We start from the raw sequence: 17,680 nt of genomic DNA, 5'->3' as shown, positions 1-17,680 counted from the left end.
ATGTTTGGTTGTGTTGGTCATGTATATGTGTCATGTACGACATTGTTTCATACCATGCAATTTAATGAACAGCATCACTTGATATGTTTATTTCTGAAGAACAAAAAACCAAGCTACCATCTTTTGAGAACCAAAACATAGGTTTTCATGGTGATGTTGTGAGCAGCAAGAGGTTTTATACACTACACTACTTTTAGCGTTTGTACGTTACATGTAAGAATGTACAAACCTCTAGGTTATGTGTATGTTACATGTACAAATCTAAACATTATACACACAAATATGAAATAACCATTTTGTAATTATAGTAATTACTTGGATTAATACTTTGTATCTGTGGTTTTCAACCTTCTCCCCCTTTTTATTCAGTGAAATCTTTCAAAGGAATTCTTTCTTGGAAGCCCAATTTGCAAAACAGACAAAGGTGACTGCGCTCGGGTGTCTGTGGGGGCTGAGAGGCAGCCTTTTACTCTCAATGGCACCCAAGCCCTTTCTCGGGGGTCTCTGGCTCTGGAGCACTGGAAACCATTGTTGGTATGTAGCGCCCTGCATTTGCAGCGGGCTTGTGTATATGTTCCAGCATTTCATCTCCATAATGCTGTTCAGTGTCACTGCATTTTGCAGATGAGAAAATGAGGCATCGGATCCATTTACTTTCCCACTGTCCCATAACTACTGAGTGACTTGATCTCAACCCCTGACTCCAGTGGTACTGCGGTGATCCCATACTGTCTACAACCAGAGAAAGCACACTCAGAGTCTCATACCAAGTAGGCTGAGATAGAATTCAGGTAACGCGTGTTTCTTGTTGTTGTCCCTCTTTAGCAGATGTGACTAGCAGTTGCCACATGGGTCTCACCCCTGTGGTTTACCCAGATTACTGATTGCAGAGGTTATGACATGTGTTTAATTCCCAGCCCATAAACCTGGCCCTTTTGCTCCCACTTGAGAAAGTGTCTTGGATTATGGGACATGAGGGTGAGGTTATTATCCGGATCTATTTTTATTTATGAACGAGGTGAACAGTTCACAAGTTTCAGTGTTTTAATTATTAGCGGAAGCAATTGCTTTTCATCATCCTAGTTGAGAGACAGTATATCTAAAGAAGTAGAATTAGTGTTCAGCATCTTGAGAAACTATTAGAATATAATAATATAATCAAAAGTTACCTTGGTGGGAGAAGAGACTCAATAGGAGCCAAAGAAAAAAGGAAAATTAAGAAAGAAAAGTAAACTTCTTGGGTATAAGAGGAGAGGGGTTTAGTATAACTGGAATTAATGTAGCAATCAGAATTATAATATTTAATGCCAGTCAGTGATGAAACACTTAATTTTGCATATGGCAAATATATTTAATACCACTCAGATGTTCACCAAGTGAGCTTTCCAATTTTACTTCTGAGGATCTAAAATATCATGAAATAGAGTAAGAAGGAGTTACAACTTTCAGAGAAATGCAAAACAAAACCAAGATATTACTTCTCACTTGTTAGAATGGCAATTATCAAAAAGACAAATAACTATTGGCAAGGAAGTGGACAAAAGGGAACTCTTGTGCATTGTCGATGGGAATGTAATCTGGTGCAGCCACTGTGCAAAATAGTATGGAGGTTCCTCAAAAAATTAAAATAGAACTACCATATGATCCAGGAGTTCTACTTCTGGACATTCATCTGAAGGAAATGAAAAAACTAGCTTGAAAAGTTATATGCACCTCCATAATCATTGCAGCATTATGGAAGAAACCTAAGTGTCAACACTGATGGATGAACAGATAAAGAAAAAGTGATATTTGTGTATATATCATGGAGTATTATAAGTATTATCAGTCGTAAGAAAAGAAGGAAATCTTGCCATTTTTGACATGTATGGACTTTGAGGGCATTATGCTAAGTGATATAATAAGTCAGATACATAATAAGTCAAAGACAAATACTCTATGATCTCACATATGAAGGCTTAAGAAAAGAAACTAAACCTATAGATACAAAGAACAGATTGATGGTTGGAAAGGAAAAATGAGTGACTAGGGTCAAGAGGTACAAACTTCCAATTCAAGTCATGGGGATGTAACACATAGCACAGTGACAATAATTTATAGTATTGTATATTGAAAGTTGCTAACAGAGTAGATTTAAGTTTTTATCACACTATACACAAATTTGTAACTGTGTAGTGATGGATGTTGACTTACTATGGTGATCATTTTGCAGTATATACAAATATTGAATCACAATGCCTTATGCCTGAAACCAATGTCATATATCAATTATAGCTCAAGAACAATGACGAAAAGGAGGCACAACTTAAAATCTTTGAGAAAAAACAGAATGATTTGAATCTGGAGAAGAGAAAACTAAGGTTTCAACTGAATCAGTTTGAGGAGAGAAACATAAAAAGAGTATGGAGCCATTTTACTTCAGTCTTTTAAAGAGCAAGAAATAGGTAAGATAACTTTGCCACGTTGATGGTGTTAGAATAAGATAGGAGAACAAGTGAAGTTTAGAAGCTCGTTAAATACAGGGAAAGTTCTCACTTAGCTAAACAATTGAAGTCTGTTCTTAAAGACAAAGACATGGATCAAGGAGTCCCCTGGGTCTCTTCATATATGGTTTTATGGCTCCAGTGGCTGACAGGGGGCTTCCACAGCGGCTCAGCAGTAAAGAATCTGCCTGCAATGCAGGAGACGCGAATTCGATCCCTGGGTGGGGCAGGTTCCCTGGAGGAGGGCATGACGACCCACTCCAGTAATCTTGCCTGGAGAATCCCAGGGACAGAGGAGCCTAGTGGGCTACTGTCCATAGGCTCGCAAAGAGTCGGACCTGACTGAAGTGACTGAGCACACATGCACACATGGCCAACAGAATGCAAAAGAATTTTTAGCAGAGGAATTAGACATGTGGCAACAGTCATGTCTCATGATATATTAACAGATCGTATGGGAAAATTGGTTCTGGTTCGCATCATTTTAGGGAGTACTAGGTTTAGAAAAGGAACACAGATGTGTACAGGACAAGACTTCTCAGAACCCTTGATAGATTCATGTACATTGTAAAGCTCTCAGCACGAGAGAACCAGAAGTATTTTACTAACTTAACCTTTTTCCTACCCCTTTTCACCTCACAGAGCACGAGAATGCTGGGGAACACAGTGTGAGAAATGCTGATGTACAGCATTATTCTTGAGCAAGGACGCACAGTCTAGAAAGTTGGCAGATTCCTCCTAATTAATAAGAAAATTCAGTATGTCTGGGATCAAACTTAGGAATTTCACACTCGCTTTCCCTCCCGTGAATGACACAGGAGTAGGGTTCTTCGGAACACCAGAGAGGAAGAAACTGGAGGGTCTTGTCTTCAGGAAGCTTGCAGATCAGCACGCAGCAGCTGACCTGAAGCCTCACCGGTGTTTGCTCTGTGAATGTGTTTATACCTCTCATATAACTCTTACCATATTTGGCTTTGTTCAAGAGTTATTTTAAATTTCCTATTAACTGAGTGCCTGCTACATGCCAGGCGCTGTGCTTAGGGCCACAGAGGACAAAGCAATGAGTCTTGTCTTCTGAGCAGTTAGCATTCAGGTAAAGGGCAAAACTGAAGCGGAAGCTCCAATACTTTGGGTACCTGATGCAAAGAACTGACTCACTGGAAAAGACCTTGATGCTGGGAAAGATTGAAGGCAGGAGGAGAAGGGGACGACAGAGGAGATGGTTGGATGGCATCACTGACTCGACGGACATGAGTTTGAGAAAGCTCTGGGAGTTGGTGATGGACACGGAAGCCTTGCATACTGCAGTCCACGGGGTCACAAAGAATTGGACACAACTGGCCAACTGAACTGAACTGAACTGAAAGGGCAAAATGTTAGAAAGGTACTGATTTTTTTTTTTTCTATTTTGACAAATTGACAAGTAATGGACAAATGAAATTGTATATATTTAAAGTGTACAACATGACAGTATGTGTACATTTTGAAATGGTCACCATAATTAAGTTAATTAATACATCTATCATACCACATGGTTACCTCTTAAAAAAATAAATAGAATGTAAATTTGCATGTCATTCTTACAAAGGGGCCATACTAACTTTCGTATCATTCCAATTTTAGTGCATGTGCTGCCGAAGCCAGCACTAGTCACTGATTGTTAATACGAGTCTTAGATCTCCTGACATATGTAAAAATGTTCCATTAGTTTTAGACATGTGAGTATACAGAGGCACCTTCATGGCTGTTATTTTCCTTTGCCACACACCCAACCTCTAGTGCCATATAGGAATTGAAAAGCTCTTTCCTAATACAGCTTCAAATTCATGCTTTGTACATGACCTTAGTCTGTGTCTAAGGTTCCCTGAATCTATTTTTTAAATTGATTTGAAGGAGAGGTAGGGAATTTAATATTAATGTCGCCCAATCTTACATTCTTTTTACTTTACAATCTTTTGGGCTTACCCTTTATTTCTTAATTATTTTCTTCTATATTTATTTTTTTCCACTTAAAGTGAAATAATACAAAATGAAGTGAAAGTGGAAAAGTTTTAAAAAATAATTATCAGTATTACCCTTTAAAATTTTGCTTTATGAAAAAAATTTTAAAGCTATTACTCATGTGGAAGTTTTAGTATTCATTAATACATGCATTTTGTGCAAAATCAGCAAACTCTACATTCCCGGTTTGGCTGTTATATACACAAATTAATGAATGTACTTTAATGAATTTGATTAATATGCAGCAGTTTAAGATCCATTTTGTATTATTAGCACAGAAATGTTCCTCACTGAATGCTGCTGAATCAGAAGGCTGTGTTTGCCTGGGAAGGCTGTCATACACACACACGCACACACTTCACAAATAATGTAAAGCTAAGATTTCTATAATTATCATAATTCACTCATTAAGATATTAGCAAACTGTCTCATCCACAAAAGATTCTCTGTGCATGGAATTTTCCCTCTTTGCCTGCACTAAAGATATACAAGCAGTGCCAGTGCCAGCGAGTGTAAATGGAAACCCTACTTCTGCATTTTATTAGCAAATTTTGCAAACTACAAACAGCTTGAGTGTTGTATAAATTTATAGTTGTACTTGCACATTTGTGATGGTGGCTTTCGGCATGCAAGTTTTATCTGAGAGCTTTTACTTGGAACTGCACAGAGCAATTCCAAAACCTCAAAACTAAAGGAAAATAAAATTGAAGTGCCTTTACAATTGAGTGATTTATACATTAAAGTATTTATTTTAAAACAAGATTAAAAATACTGCACTGCTAGAAACATTCTGTCCTGGTAGAAGCCACTCAGATGGAAAATTTCATCTATTTCAAACTGATTTTGTGCCTGAATGACTCTCACATTTTTTCCTAAAACCTAGTCATGTCAGATGATTTATTCTACTTTTAACAATACTATGCAAGTAGCCAGGAAGATTCAAGTGTTGAAGTGGTAGAAGGCAGTTGTCCAATTAGGTGCTCAACTATATTTTGATTCTTTATGCTTACACACACTTATTCTTTTCTTACCTTCTGATCCCCTACTCAGCAGCTTCTTCTAGATGATAATATCTGCATATTTCTGTCCTAGGAATACTTGGCCAAATTTGAACTATAGAATACATTTTAGATCAAAATTCCAACTAAGGATAAGGTGGGAAATCCATTTCCCAACAGTTGAAGAACAGAGGGAGCTCAGGTACAGTGTACACAAGGTGTACCTATTTTCAACACCCTTTCCATGACACCCCCTCCCCGCTTCATGGTTCAGGGCCAGCTGTACTAGCACAGCGCCCCTAGTGGCAGGGATGCTCTGTGTCTTACTCAAGATAATTGGACTGAACTAAGCTACCTGGTTACAATACACAAGACCATTCTTCAGTTAGATAATTGATGCCTATTTTCAGACCTTAGCCTCTCAATTGAAAAATGATTTTTTGCTTCACACTGGGCTCTGGTTCCATCTTCTGAACTACAGAATTGAGACATAATAAATTTGTGTTGGTCTAAGCCACTAAGATTATGTCAGTTATAGCTGCGATAAGAAACGAATACACCTGACATTTAGACTGGAGTCTACTTTTCTGAGTGTTACTTTCTTTGTCATAAGCTTTGACATTTTAGCTTGCAGGTTCATCTTGAGCGGGTGCTTCCGCCTCTCTATGGACTACCCCTACCCTGTCTACCTGTTTGTGGACACTGGGAAGCACCCTGGGACCCCAGGGCTTGCCCTAGTAATTCAGTGTCCATTCCCACAGTGATACCGGTGTCGTCCCAGAGCCAGTCACCAGACCAGGGGACAGCTTGGCCCGAGTGCCGCCAGGGCTGCTCTCTCTGCCTCCTTCCACACTGCCACAGCCAGCAAACAGTAATTAGGCCTTTTTCTGGCTCCTTCCACATGTGGAAAGCCTAACCCAGAGCTTAGCTGTGTGCAGAAAGCCCCCACTGTGTGTGTGTATGTATGTGCTCAGTCACTCAGTTGTGTCCGACTCTTTGCAACCACATGAACTATACCCTGCCAGGCTCCTCTGTCCATGGGATTTTCCAGGCAAGAATACTGGAGCAGGTTGTCATTTCCTTCTCCAGGGAATCGTCCCCACCCAGGGATCGAACCTGCGTTTCTGGCATCGGCAGACAGATTTTTTACCACTGAGCCACCAGGGAATCCCAAGCTCACCATTAGTCCTCAACTATATGCTATTGTCCACGTCACAGGAGTCAACTCTTTATCACCCTGTCTGCTTCAGAGCTCAAAGCCCCATAGACTTCTGGTTCATGACATTTTCCATTTTATAGTTCTGTTTCTGGTTCATTAAGATGTTAGCTCACTCTTTTAGCATAGCCATATTTTTATATTTAATATTTGATTTAATTTAAAAAATCCATATGAAATACCAGCTGGGTATTTTGTTGTTGCTGTGTTTGGAGCAGAGGGGAGAAATCCCAAGCACCACTTCCACCATGAGACCACCATATGCCACACCCACGATTAACATTTCACAGGGCATGTTCCAGTTTGCACTGTGTTTCAGGTGAAGAGGAAATATAGCGAGTGGTTAGAGATTTCCATTGCTCTCAGTGATTTGCTTTTTGTATTCTCAGGGATGTCACTTTCTCCAACAAATAATACCGTCTTGGCAAAGGCTTGGCTGGTTGAAAATTATAAGAGAAAGTTTCATTGTATTGCACCTTGAGGTGGCTGTTCCAGAAATTCATCTTAAAACTTGCTATTTCAGGAAGCTGGCTCGGCTCCTCTGCTTTTTCTGCAGCCCATCAATTCCATAAATTGGCCAGGCGTTCCTGGAGGGTGACTGTTAGGGTCGGGAGAGGGGAGGAACAGAGCACCAGGTGTTACATTGAAAAAGGTGGCAGAAGTCCCTGGTTTCGTCATGTGCTTTAAGAGTGTGGAAAATAGCGGTTCACAGTTAACACCAGAAGTACTCATTAAACTGGTCTTCTTTGGGGAATGATTTCCCCCCAAATGTCTCAGGCTATCAAGTAGCTAAAATTCTATCAGGATTATGATACCCACCAAGTTACAAGTTATACGAAATGATACTTGAAATAAAGGCTTTGCAGGCAAATTAAAATAGTAATAATTTCAGTTAATGTAATGGTATCTTTTTTTTTAAGCCCCTTAATATCATTCAGCCAAAATTACATATTTGGGGGAAAAATGAGCTACTTAAGAAGATTTCCTAATTGTATGTAATAAGCCTGAAGGCATATTGGAGATGTAATTCAGAAGCCTGGACACAGAGGAAGATGGCTCTGAGGGTGATATTGTGCAATAGAACTACATTTTAGTCACAAACAGTCATAATGTAAAATTATTTCCCAGAAAAAAGGAAGCTGGGGATATGTTACAGCTTCCACCGCAAGCTCTGTAATCTCGGCTCCACTCTGGAGATCACAGAACTACGTGTACCGGCTTCTCTGTAAGCCCCCAAACCTTGCAGATCAAATGTTGCCCTCTAACAACTCAGTCTTTTGCAAGCGATAGACCTTATTTTCCTCAAATTCCATGAAGCCTCTTGCCTGCTTTGTGTAGTTTATGCCAACGTGGTATTCGGTTCATTTTGACTTATTCCTACTCCAACTACAGTGAGCAAAACTCCAAAGGCATTTCTTGAGGTAAAAGGAGAATTAGTTAAACTAAACACGAATCCCTTTACCTATAAATAGGATAACTATTTTTAAAAAATTTAAAAAAATCTTTCACCTTGTTTCGATACAACATGTTGTCTATCAATCCATCAATGAGTGTGTCTACGTTTACTATAGTTCAAATGGCTCTTGCATAGAATCTGGAAAAGGTACATATGTGACCTTGACAAAAGACTCAGAAGCAATACTTCAGGACACTGATTTGGAGTCTAACTCAGGTGAGTAAATTTGAATTTTTTTGTTAAAGCTCAGGCAGATTTCATAGAGCAGATTGGCAAAGGCTCCTATAAAAATAAGTCTCGCGGTGGTAAAACCCCTTCCTTCCTGAAGTCTTACGGTTTCTTTTCTTGCCTTTGTTAGCTTAGGAGTCAGATACCATCATCCCTGTCATGTTGATTTTAGAGTTCCCAAGATAAAGGCTCAAAACCCGTCTGGGCCGCACTGCCGTGAGCTCCGCTTTCTCACCAGGCTTGGAGCTCATCGTGGTGCCTCCTTCAACCAGGCTGATTCCCTTCCCACCCTCCTGTCTCTGAGCTAAGTGCATCCACAGGGGTGGCTGGGATGATGGAGGATTCTGGGGTAGCCTGAGCTTCCAAGCAGACTTCTGGGCCGATGATTTGGGGCTCTTGGTTCAGTCTCCCTGCTGGGCATGTGGTCTGTTTATGCCTGTCTCCATAACCTCTTCCGACCAGCTTCATCACTGCTTCTCAGTTGGGTCTCAGCACCAGCAAAGCACAGCTGTGGATTCTAGCCTGAGATTTTGCTGGGGTTGTCCCTGGCTTGGGCTTAATACACCCAAGTGGGAGACTGGAGATGGGAGAACGAAAAGGAATAAACGGTTGTTTGTCTGGCCTTGTTCAAAAGTCTCTCCAACTGTTTTCAGACACTTGGAAAAGCACTCAGTGTTCAGGATCAGCTCAGGATGTCTTTCCAGAAAACAAAGGAAGATGGAGGGCTTTTCCTAAATTCAGTCTGGACTTTGTAAGGAGGCCTGGCCACCTGATGTGAACAGCCGACTCACTGGAAAAGATCCTGATGCTGGGAAAGATTGAGGGTGAGAGGAGAAGGGGGAGACAGAGGATGGGATGGTTGGATGGCATCACCGGCTCAATGGACGTGAGTTTGAGCAAACTCCGGGAGATAGTGGAGGATAGAGAAGCCTGGCGTGCTGCAGTCCATGCGGTTGCAGAAAGTCGGACACAACTTAGCGACTGAACAACAAGAACAACTCCACCTCACTGCAAAGGCTGAGTGAGGTGCCTTCAAACAGAAAAGGCCCTACTTTTGCTTGTTTCCTAGAAGAGCCAAGGAATCATCCTGGCTAAGAGGAGACAGCTGCGCTAGTAGGCATAACCAACACCAGGTGCTATACAAGGAGCAAGCTATGGCTCCTCAGATGACAATGTAACACTGAGACCAAGGCCAAGAGTTAGGCTGAGCTGGGGGAGGGGGCGGCGGGGCACAGAGCGCCCTCTGACTTCTTCCCACTCCAGGATCCCAGAGATCTGCCTTCCTGCCTTTACCATCCGTGTGAATAAAGATGACAGATATAACCCTGTTTTCCCTCACAAGAGGAAGGGTCTGTGCAGGTATCTATTTGATCAGTGTTACTTCTCATTTGTGAAGTGTGGAGCCTTCCCTGTGCTCAGTGGGGAAGACAGGGAGAGACATTCAGTGTCGTGGAAGAGTCCTGCTCAGAAGAGCTAGGACTGAATTTGGCTTTCATGAGCCACTGCTCCCAAGTTCCCGTCTTATTCCTCTGCAAAGACAAGAAAATGGCTCTGTTGGCTCTCTGAGTTTGTCCGGAGGAGCATGTTGGAAAATGGATGTGTAAGCTCTCAGAAATGATGACAACATGTTTAAGAATTATCTAGTGAGCAGCACTGTCCCAGGGCCTGGAGATGAGGAATGAAGCAGACACTGACCCTGCCTCCTGGAGACCAACGCCTTCAGCCATTAAGAGGTAAAGTCACTGCCCCCTCAAAACATGACATCGTTAGTATTAATCTCGGTTAGTGACTTTAGTTCTGCGTCCACATTGCTGCAGGGTTACTTTTTTCCAAGTCATGATCCATATGGGTTTTCACCCCCCTCCACTCCTGCCTAATTCTTTCCCTGTATCTTCCTCTTCTTGCGAAACTGAACGTAGTGTTTGGGATAAATAAGCAACAATTGGTTCTGGGAGATACATCAGGGACCAGGGAAGGCTTCAGGCAGAAGGGACATCTTAGTTGAGATCTGAAGGAGGAGCTGGATTTGATCAGGCCAAAAAGGGTTGGAAGTGACAGAGGAGGAAGTCCAGGCTGAGAGGGAACATTGGACATTCGGAGAAATGTCAGTGAGTAGGGGTGATTGTAATCAAGAGTCCAAAGGATGGAGGAAAAAGAGGTGAAAATGATGAACATGTTCAAATATCTGGCTGACAGGCACATGGGAGAGAGGCTGGCAGCTGGCTCAGCTATGGGGGCAGAACCGGAATCAGAGGTTGGAAATCCAGTGCAAAGGACATTGACTAACATTTAAATGATTAAAAATGGCTTCCACTTAGTCCTTACAATATGCTAGACACTGTGTCTCATTGGATCCTCAGAACAACCCTATGTGCTTACTGCCATGAGGAAACAGAGGTTAAAGGACCTAGCCCGAGGTCACACAGGGAGGACAGGGCGGGGCTGGGGTTCCTACATTGGCGCTCCTAGTCACCACCCTCTAACTGCTTCCTTGTGAGAGCTATGTAGTCACAGAGCAAATGTGTGACCCTGAGAGTCCCCGTCACTGCAGAGTTCAACTATGTGGCTGGGACATTGCAGAGAATCCAAGCATTAAGTTGAACCAGTAACATCCTGAGGGTCTTCCTGCTGTGAGATTCAGGGATTCAGTGATGTGTCAATAGCCCCCAAAGACAACCACCTTCTTTTTTTTAGGGCAGCTTCATCGTGGTGTATAGTGGGCTCTCCTGAGCTATCTTTAAACGGGGTATGTGTTATTAGTCTGCCATTGCAGAAGAGAGGATATGGTGAGCCCTGAAAGGGAGGCAGAGTGAAATGGACCGAATTAGGGCAGCTCAAACCTCCAATAAAGACATGCATCTTTCACAAACATCTGCTTTAGCTAATGCTGGCCTTGGGCAGTATTAAATTATGTATTCAGCTCTTAAACTATCACAGATTCATGTTTCAAGAGCATAACCGTGAGAAAATATTGCACCAGTAGCAGAAACAAAACAGTCTCGCTCATTTTGCATTAAAATTTTTTGGTGGATCTCTATAATAATTCTTCATTTTCTTTCAAATTAAAGGGCTTTGTGAGAGGCCAAATAGGTTAGAATGCATAGGATTTTTTTGCACTGGCTTATTGAATTTAAAAAATGAAAAAATAAAAAATAAAGGCTTCTTTTGCTCACTCAAACAAGAAACAAAGATAAATTATACGATGAATTTGGGACTCTTAGAGGTAGAGGGATTTTAGAAAGCATTTCAACATATTTACTAGAACATGAGAACTGCCTTTTATTTATAATGAAGTGCAACTCTAAGGTCCCAAATCATTAACCATGTGCCCTGGGTAGCCTGACTCCTTCCCGGTCCCAGCATTTTCTTAAAACAGAGTCACAGACTCTCACGGTATGAGGACTTTGAAATTGAAAAGTTGCTCAGTCATGTCCAACTCTGTGTGACAGCAGGAACTGTAGCCTGCCAGGCTCCTCTGTCCATGGAATTCTCTAGGCCAGAATACTGGGTGGGTAACCTTTCCCTTCTCCAGGGCATCTTCCCAACCCAGAGATCACACTCAGGTCTCTCCCATTGCAGGTGGGTTCTTTACCAGCTGAGCCACCAGGGATGAGAATTTACCTCTGAATTGTAAAGAGGTGCAGGTGGAAGACTCTCTTTTATCCTCAACTCTGACACATTTAGTGGTTAGCAGTCTTCCCTAGTAGTGCAGACAGTAAAGAATCTGCCTGCAATGCAGGAGACTGGGGTTCCATTCCTGGGTTGTGAAGGTCCCCTGGAGAAGGGAATGGCAACCCACTCCAGTATTCTTGCCTAGTGAATTCCATGGACAGACCATGGACAGAAACAAAACAGTCTCGCTCATTTTGACCATGGACAGTCTGACTCACAAAGAGTTGGACAGCACTGAGCACTAAACAGCAACAGTCAGAAAATAACACTAAGAGTTTACAAAAATGTGTGCTTTTCAGAAATCCCAGTAAAATAAGATATTGAGTCATTGACAAAAGTCTCCTTTGTTATGGCAACCCCAGGTCCTTGTATGCTAATGGAACCTGTTTTCCATAGCGATGAGGTGCACAGGTGTCATCGCAGGCAAAACTCAGAGTTGATTCCCCTTTTAGCTGAGCAAGATTCATTCCCTCTCCCTTTCTTCTCCCTCCAACCCATAGCAGCTTTCACATTCCGTAAGTACTTGCTTAATTAAGATTCTGCCTTCTGAGCTCTTGGGCTTCCCATGTGGCTCGGCGGTAAAGAATCCTCCTGCCAGTTCAGCAGGTGCAGGCGACGCGGCTCGATCCCTGGGTCGGGAAGATCCCCTGGAGAAGGGAATGGCAACCCACTCCAGTATTCTTGCCTGGGAAATCCCATGGACAGACAAATCTGGCAGGCTAGTCCATGGGGTTGTAAAAAAGTCGGACATGACTTAGCGACCAAACAACAACAATAACTACTATAGCTTCTGAATCTTTCCAGTTCTTTCTTTTCTTTCGTGAAGGAAAAACCTCATCTCTTATATATGTCCCAACAATATATGCAGCATATACTCTTTTAAAAGTTGGGATAAACCAAATTTTTAAAAATAGCAAAGTCATCACTTTGGCAGCGATCGTTTCCTACTTTACTCCTTCTGTAAATATTTAAATGAATGTTTAGATCATAGTTTTTTAAAGATACGCCAGTAGCCTCACAGAAGAGAATTCTTCTGGCAACTTGAAAATGTGCCAGTAGTAATTTATAATAAACGGATAGTAAAGATTTTACAATAAGGGCCCTGTAACAAAATATCTCAGCTGCCAATGAACGGGCAGGTGGGCAGGTGATTCTTAAACAGAATTCAACCCACCAATGCCAGCCATGGTCCAAATGAGGGGCCCGCTGTGGGTCAGGGCAGGGAAGACAGAGTTGTACAGAGACAGTTACAGCTGCGGTGAACTGAAAACCCCTCTGCTCATTTCCTCTCTGGTCCAAAGCACGCTGGAGAACCATTGATCTTTGCCAGCCAGTCCTAAACACAGTCTGTAAGAGGAAGATGAATTAAGCTCAGCAGCATTGCGCTTGCTCCCATGGCTGCTCAAGAGGCTAGGAGGACTTTGGTGTGGGCAACAGCAAGACAGACAGTGTCTGAGGTGGGCAGGTGGGGTGATGCTGGACGGTGCTCAGAGGCCAGCAGAGGCTGGGACTCCGGGGCCTGTCCTTGTGCCCAGCAGCAGCTTCTCAGCATGGGCAGTCACCATGGGCAGGACTTCTGAACACCCTGATGCCTCTGTGCCAGCGATTAAGTGGCTGGAAGAGGTGGAGAAAACAATCAAGGTTCCTTTTGACAACAACATTTCTCTCTGAGGCCTTCCACTGGTTTAGATGATCGACCATCACTGAACAGTATCAGTCACGTCAAGCGGTCCAAGCTCACAAGACAGTCTTCATCGAGCACTCTATTCCTGCAAGCCAACACCAAATTGGGGTCTGTAGGAAATTCTGCCACTGTTTTTTGTTTCCTTTTTATCCTTCCCTTGTGGCTCAGCTGGTAAAGAATCTGCCTGCAATGTGGGAGACCTGGGTTTAATCCCTGGGTTGGGAAGATGCCCTGGAGAAGGGAAAGGCTACCCACTCCAGTATTCTGGTCTGGAGAATTCCATGGATTGTATAGTCCATGGGGTTGCAAGGAGTCCGACGTGACTGAGCAACTTTCACTTTATCCTCCAAAGCCATTTTTTCAGGTTGCATATTTGTGTATGCATGTTAAAACTAAAGATGTCCGTCAAGCATGTTTCATTTGAAATGTGTGTTTGTGTCTTCGTGGATAGGGACCTGTTTTATTTTCCTTTACTGTTGTCTTCCTTCATCTGGCAAAGCCATCCATCCACCCCCAGTGATTTAGAACAGAGAGGAAATGAATATCAGGCCTTTGTTTAACAGCCGCACTACAGCTGCCATTAGGCAACTTTTACTTCCTCTCTGAGTAGCAGAGAAACTGTCTTTCCTCAACCAAAATGTCAAATGAACACAGTCCTTAAATAAGAACACGAATTTGACCTTTACCGGATGTCTTTATTCTTTAACATTCTTCGAAGATACACACTTGAAAAAGTTTAAGACTTCCTAATACCCAGCCTTGATCCTTTATCATCTGTTGTTTCCAGAGGGCCTCATATGTGAACAAAATGATTATCTCTATCATAATGGAGCATGATTATTTATTCACCTAGCAGAGCAGAGGAAATCATTTTTAAACTGAAAACACAAAATGGGTTGTTTCTACCACACACTTCCTACAAAGGCAGGAATCTTCATAAATAGAACCAGACCCTCACTCCATTCTCTGCCCAGCAGAAAAATCACATGGCTTTTAGCTTTAATGGCCTTTTGGGCTTGTCGCCAAAAGAAGGTCCAAAAAAACTTTCTGGTCCCAACTTGCCCTCTCAGCCCGGTTCTTTTGTAAGCACGGAGGAGAGACGCTGGAGACCATCCAGAACCAGGCTCTGTGAAACGAAGCCCAAGGCCAAAGAACCACTCCACACAATCGAGCGGAGAGAAAAGGAGGCCCCTGATGGCAGTGAGTCAGACTGTGACCCGGCACGCTCTGGGGTGGTGGGCGTAGCTTAACGGATGGAGTGACCGTCCAGTACGTGTGTTACTGACGTTGTAGAGGCCGGCACGTGGCTGCCCAGGGGTGGCTGGGGGAGCACGTGGGCCAAGTGCGGCTGGTGGTGTGGCTGATGGTCTCGTTTGGCCTCATTGCTCTGTGTTCTCATCTGCCTCTGTCTTCTTTCTTTTTTCTTGAAAGCTTTGAGTTTTCACTTCAACATTTCACATCCCAGTCCTGAGCTGTTCCTGACAATGAAGCCAAGACCACACATCTCTGATTCTTCACAGGCGTCTCCAAGCTACAGAATTTCAGAAGAACCTAAGTGTATTGGAGCCAAGGCCACAGGGGAATTTGAGCACAATGTCCCTCCATGCCTGGTTAGACCTTATCCTCTCCATTAGCTCGGCTTCCTCATTCTTAAGACAACTGTACCTGGGACTTCTCTGGAGTCCAGTGGGTTGAGACTTGGCCTTCCAATGCAGGGGGTGTGGGTTTGATCCCTGGTCAGGGAACTAAGACCCCACGTGCCGCAGGGTGCAGCCAAAAATTTAAAAATACTACATTATAAATCAACATTAAAAATGAAAAAAAGACAACTGTAACTAACTGTTAAAGCTGTAGCCTCTGTGATACCTGCGTATCGCATATAGGCTTTACCCTCTGAAACTTCATTCTATCTGATTCTCTCCTTTCCTTTATTCATTCAATACCTGTTTTTGTGCTACTGAGGCATGGTGAAAAACTCAAGGTTGAATCCCATTGAGAGCCTGCTTTCGAATAACTTAGTGTTACCTACCCAAGGGGATCAGAAGATGACACAGAGGTCAGGAGTCACGATTTGCTCAAAGTGGTGAGCTGTTAGGAAGTCACCAGAAAACAGCGACTCTTCGAAGGAGGGCAGGTTTGCTTCTGCTGTGGTGATCCAACATGGCTCCCAGGAGGAGCCTGCACCTGAGGAGTCCTCGAAGGAGCCCTGGGCTGAGATCTGCAGAGGCTGAGGGTGGGCATTCCAGTCTGAGCCAAGGAAGCTTGGAGCACCATTGTCTTTCACTTTCTCCAGCCAGGTCAGCTCCTGAGGGAACTGGGAGATGCCTCAGCGATGCTGGTGGGTGTGCTCCAGGCACAATTCCCCCACTACAGCTAGGTTAAAAAAAAAAAAAGTTGAAAGCTGACACAGATAGACAAAAATAAAACAAAAAATGACCTGGATTTGAGGAGCTTTAAAAAGAAAGATCTCTAAAACAACAAAAAAAAGGAGGTGCCGTATAGTATCGGTGCCTCATTTGGCTGGGTTCTAAACTGTGCCCGGGTGCCCCTGAGCCCTGGCTTCGAGTTGCTGGAATGCTCCTTACGTCTGAGAGAGTCTCAGAAACAACAACAACAGATTCTCAGAGAGCCCTGCCCTGGAAGCCTCTGGAGAGGGAGCGTGTGTGACTGTTTTCAAAACAAAAGATGATTCCTGAGCATCAGAGAGCTGCGAATGCTGTGACAAACTCACACCTCGGGTTCCATATGAACAAATCTCAACCTGTGACTAGAATGTTCTCACAGTTATTCAAGTTCCCCGAGTGTGTCGCATTTTCCTCCTCACCATATCATTATCGTTGAAATGTTAAGAAAAAGAAAGCTGAGTAACGCCGTCTTCTGAGTAAGTGTCAGAGAGCCAAAAATGTAACAGTCCATCGCAGGCATTTCCAAACCTTTCAAATATAAGACAACACTGTTATATCATTTTTATTGAAGGCATAAAATAAAAATTAGTATAAAATATTAAATGTTTATGAGCACAGACTCTGCTTTTAACAGTTTCTAATTTGGACAGGATGATTTAGCAATTAAATTATCTCATAATTACGCTCCTTGATACATTATAAGTTCACTAAGTTCCACCTTCAGTAATTTCATGGCAAAAGACAATGATGGTTTTAGTCTTATTTAAAATGTTAGATCTATAGTCAAGAAAAGCCTTTTTCTTCTCAGTTCGCTAGTCTCTCAACGGTGCACAGTGAGACAGCGGGAAGGTTCAACCCCCTAGGGTGGGAGGTGGCAGTAGGCAGGAGGTGCTATTCCGCTGCACGGCAAGAATGGCAGATGTACACCCTGGAATTTCTGTCTTCAGCCCAGCTTACGAAAGAGTGGATTGGGGGCAAGGTGGCATTTGTGATGGTGAGGGCTGTGAAGGTTGCAAAGGCCTTTTGTGCAGGCTTCCCAGGGCACAGGAGCAGCTGCCTGCTCACATTTATGTTACACCCATAGCAGGGTGACAACTTTCATTCTGGGAGGCCACGTGGAGCAGGGGAGTGCGCTGTCTCCCCCAGGCCATATTAGAGGGCTCCACCACTCCCTCACCTTTCTGGGACAATGCAGTCCCCAGAAAGTTTCCTTAGGTTACAGCATCTAACTAAGGCTGCGTGAACTGGTAATGAAGTTAATAAAAGTCCAGTGCAGAGAAACTGGTCAGTGGGCTTGAGCAAAAAGGCATCTGTGGGTGGCAGGGGGAGCTACAGTGTCCCAGAGCAGGGGTTTGCATTTGCACCTGACTGGCATGAGGGGGGTGTCTGTACTTCCAGGATTGGAGCTGCTCAGTACAGATGTCGGGATGGGGAAAAGGGGGCATCTTCATGGAGGGGAGAGGGTGGAGATGAGCTGATGAAGAGTGTCAGAGTGTGTGAGTGAAGACGGCACTCACTTCAGAGTCTGATGAATTAA

General features: G+C 43.2%; 1 pseudogene; it reads right to left on the bottom strand.

Annotated features, from left to right (window-relative positions):
• Window positions 1–4,029: 4,029 nt before the first annotated feature.
• Window positions 4,030–4,130, bottom strand: LOC138985867 (U6 spliceosomal RNA; annotated as a pseudogene).
• Between the last annotated feature and the right edge of the window lie 13,550 nt (window positions 4,131–17,680).

The sequence above is a fragment of the Bos mutus genome, chromosome 26 (assembly GCF_027580195.1).
Source record: "Bos mutus isolate GX-2022 chromosome 26, NWIPB_WYAK_1.1, whole genome shotgun sequence".
In the NCBI taxonomy this organism is placed as follows: Eukaryota; Metazoa; Chordata; class Mammalia; order Artiodactyla; family Bovidae; genus Bos; species Bos mutus.
The sequence above is the reverse complement of the archived record's forward strand: the minus strand, read 5'-3'. Positions and strand labels throughout refer to the sequence as shown.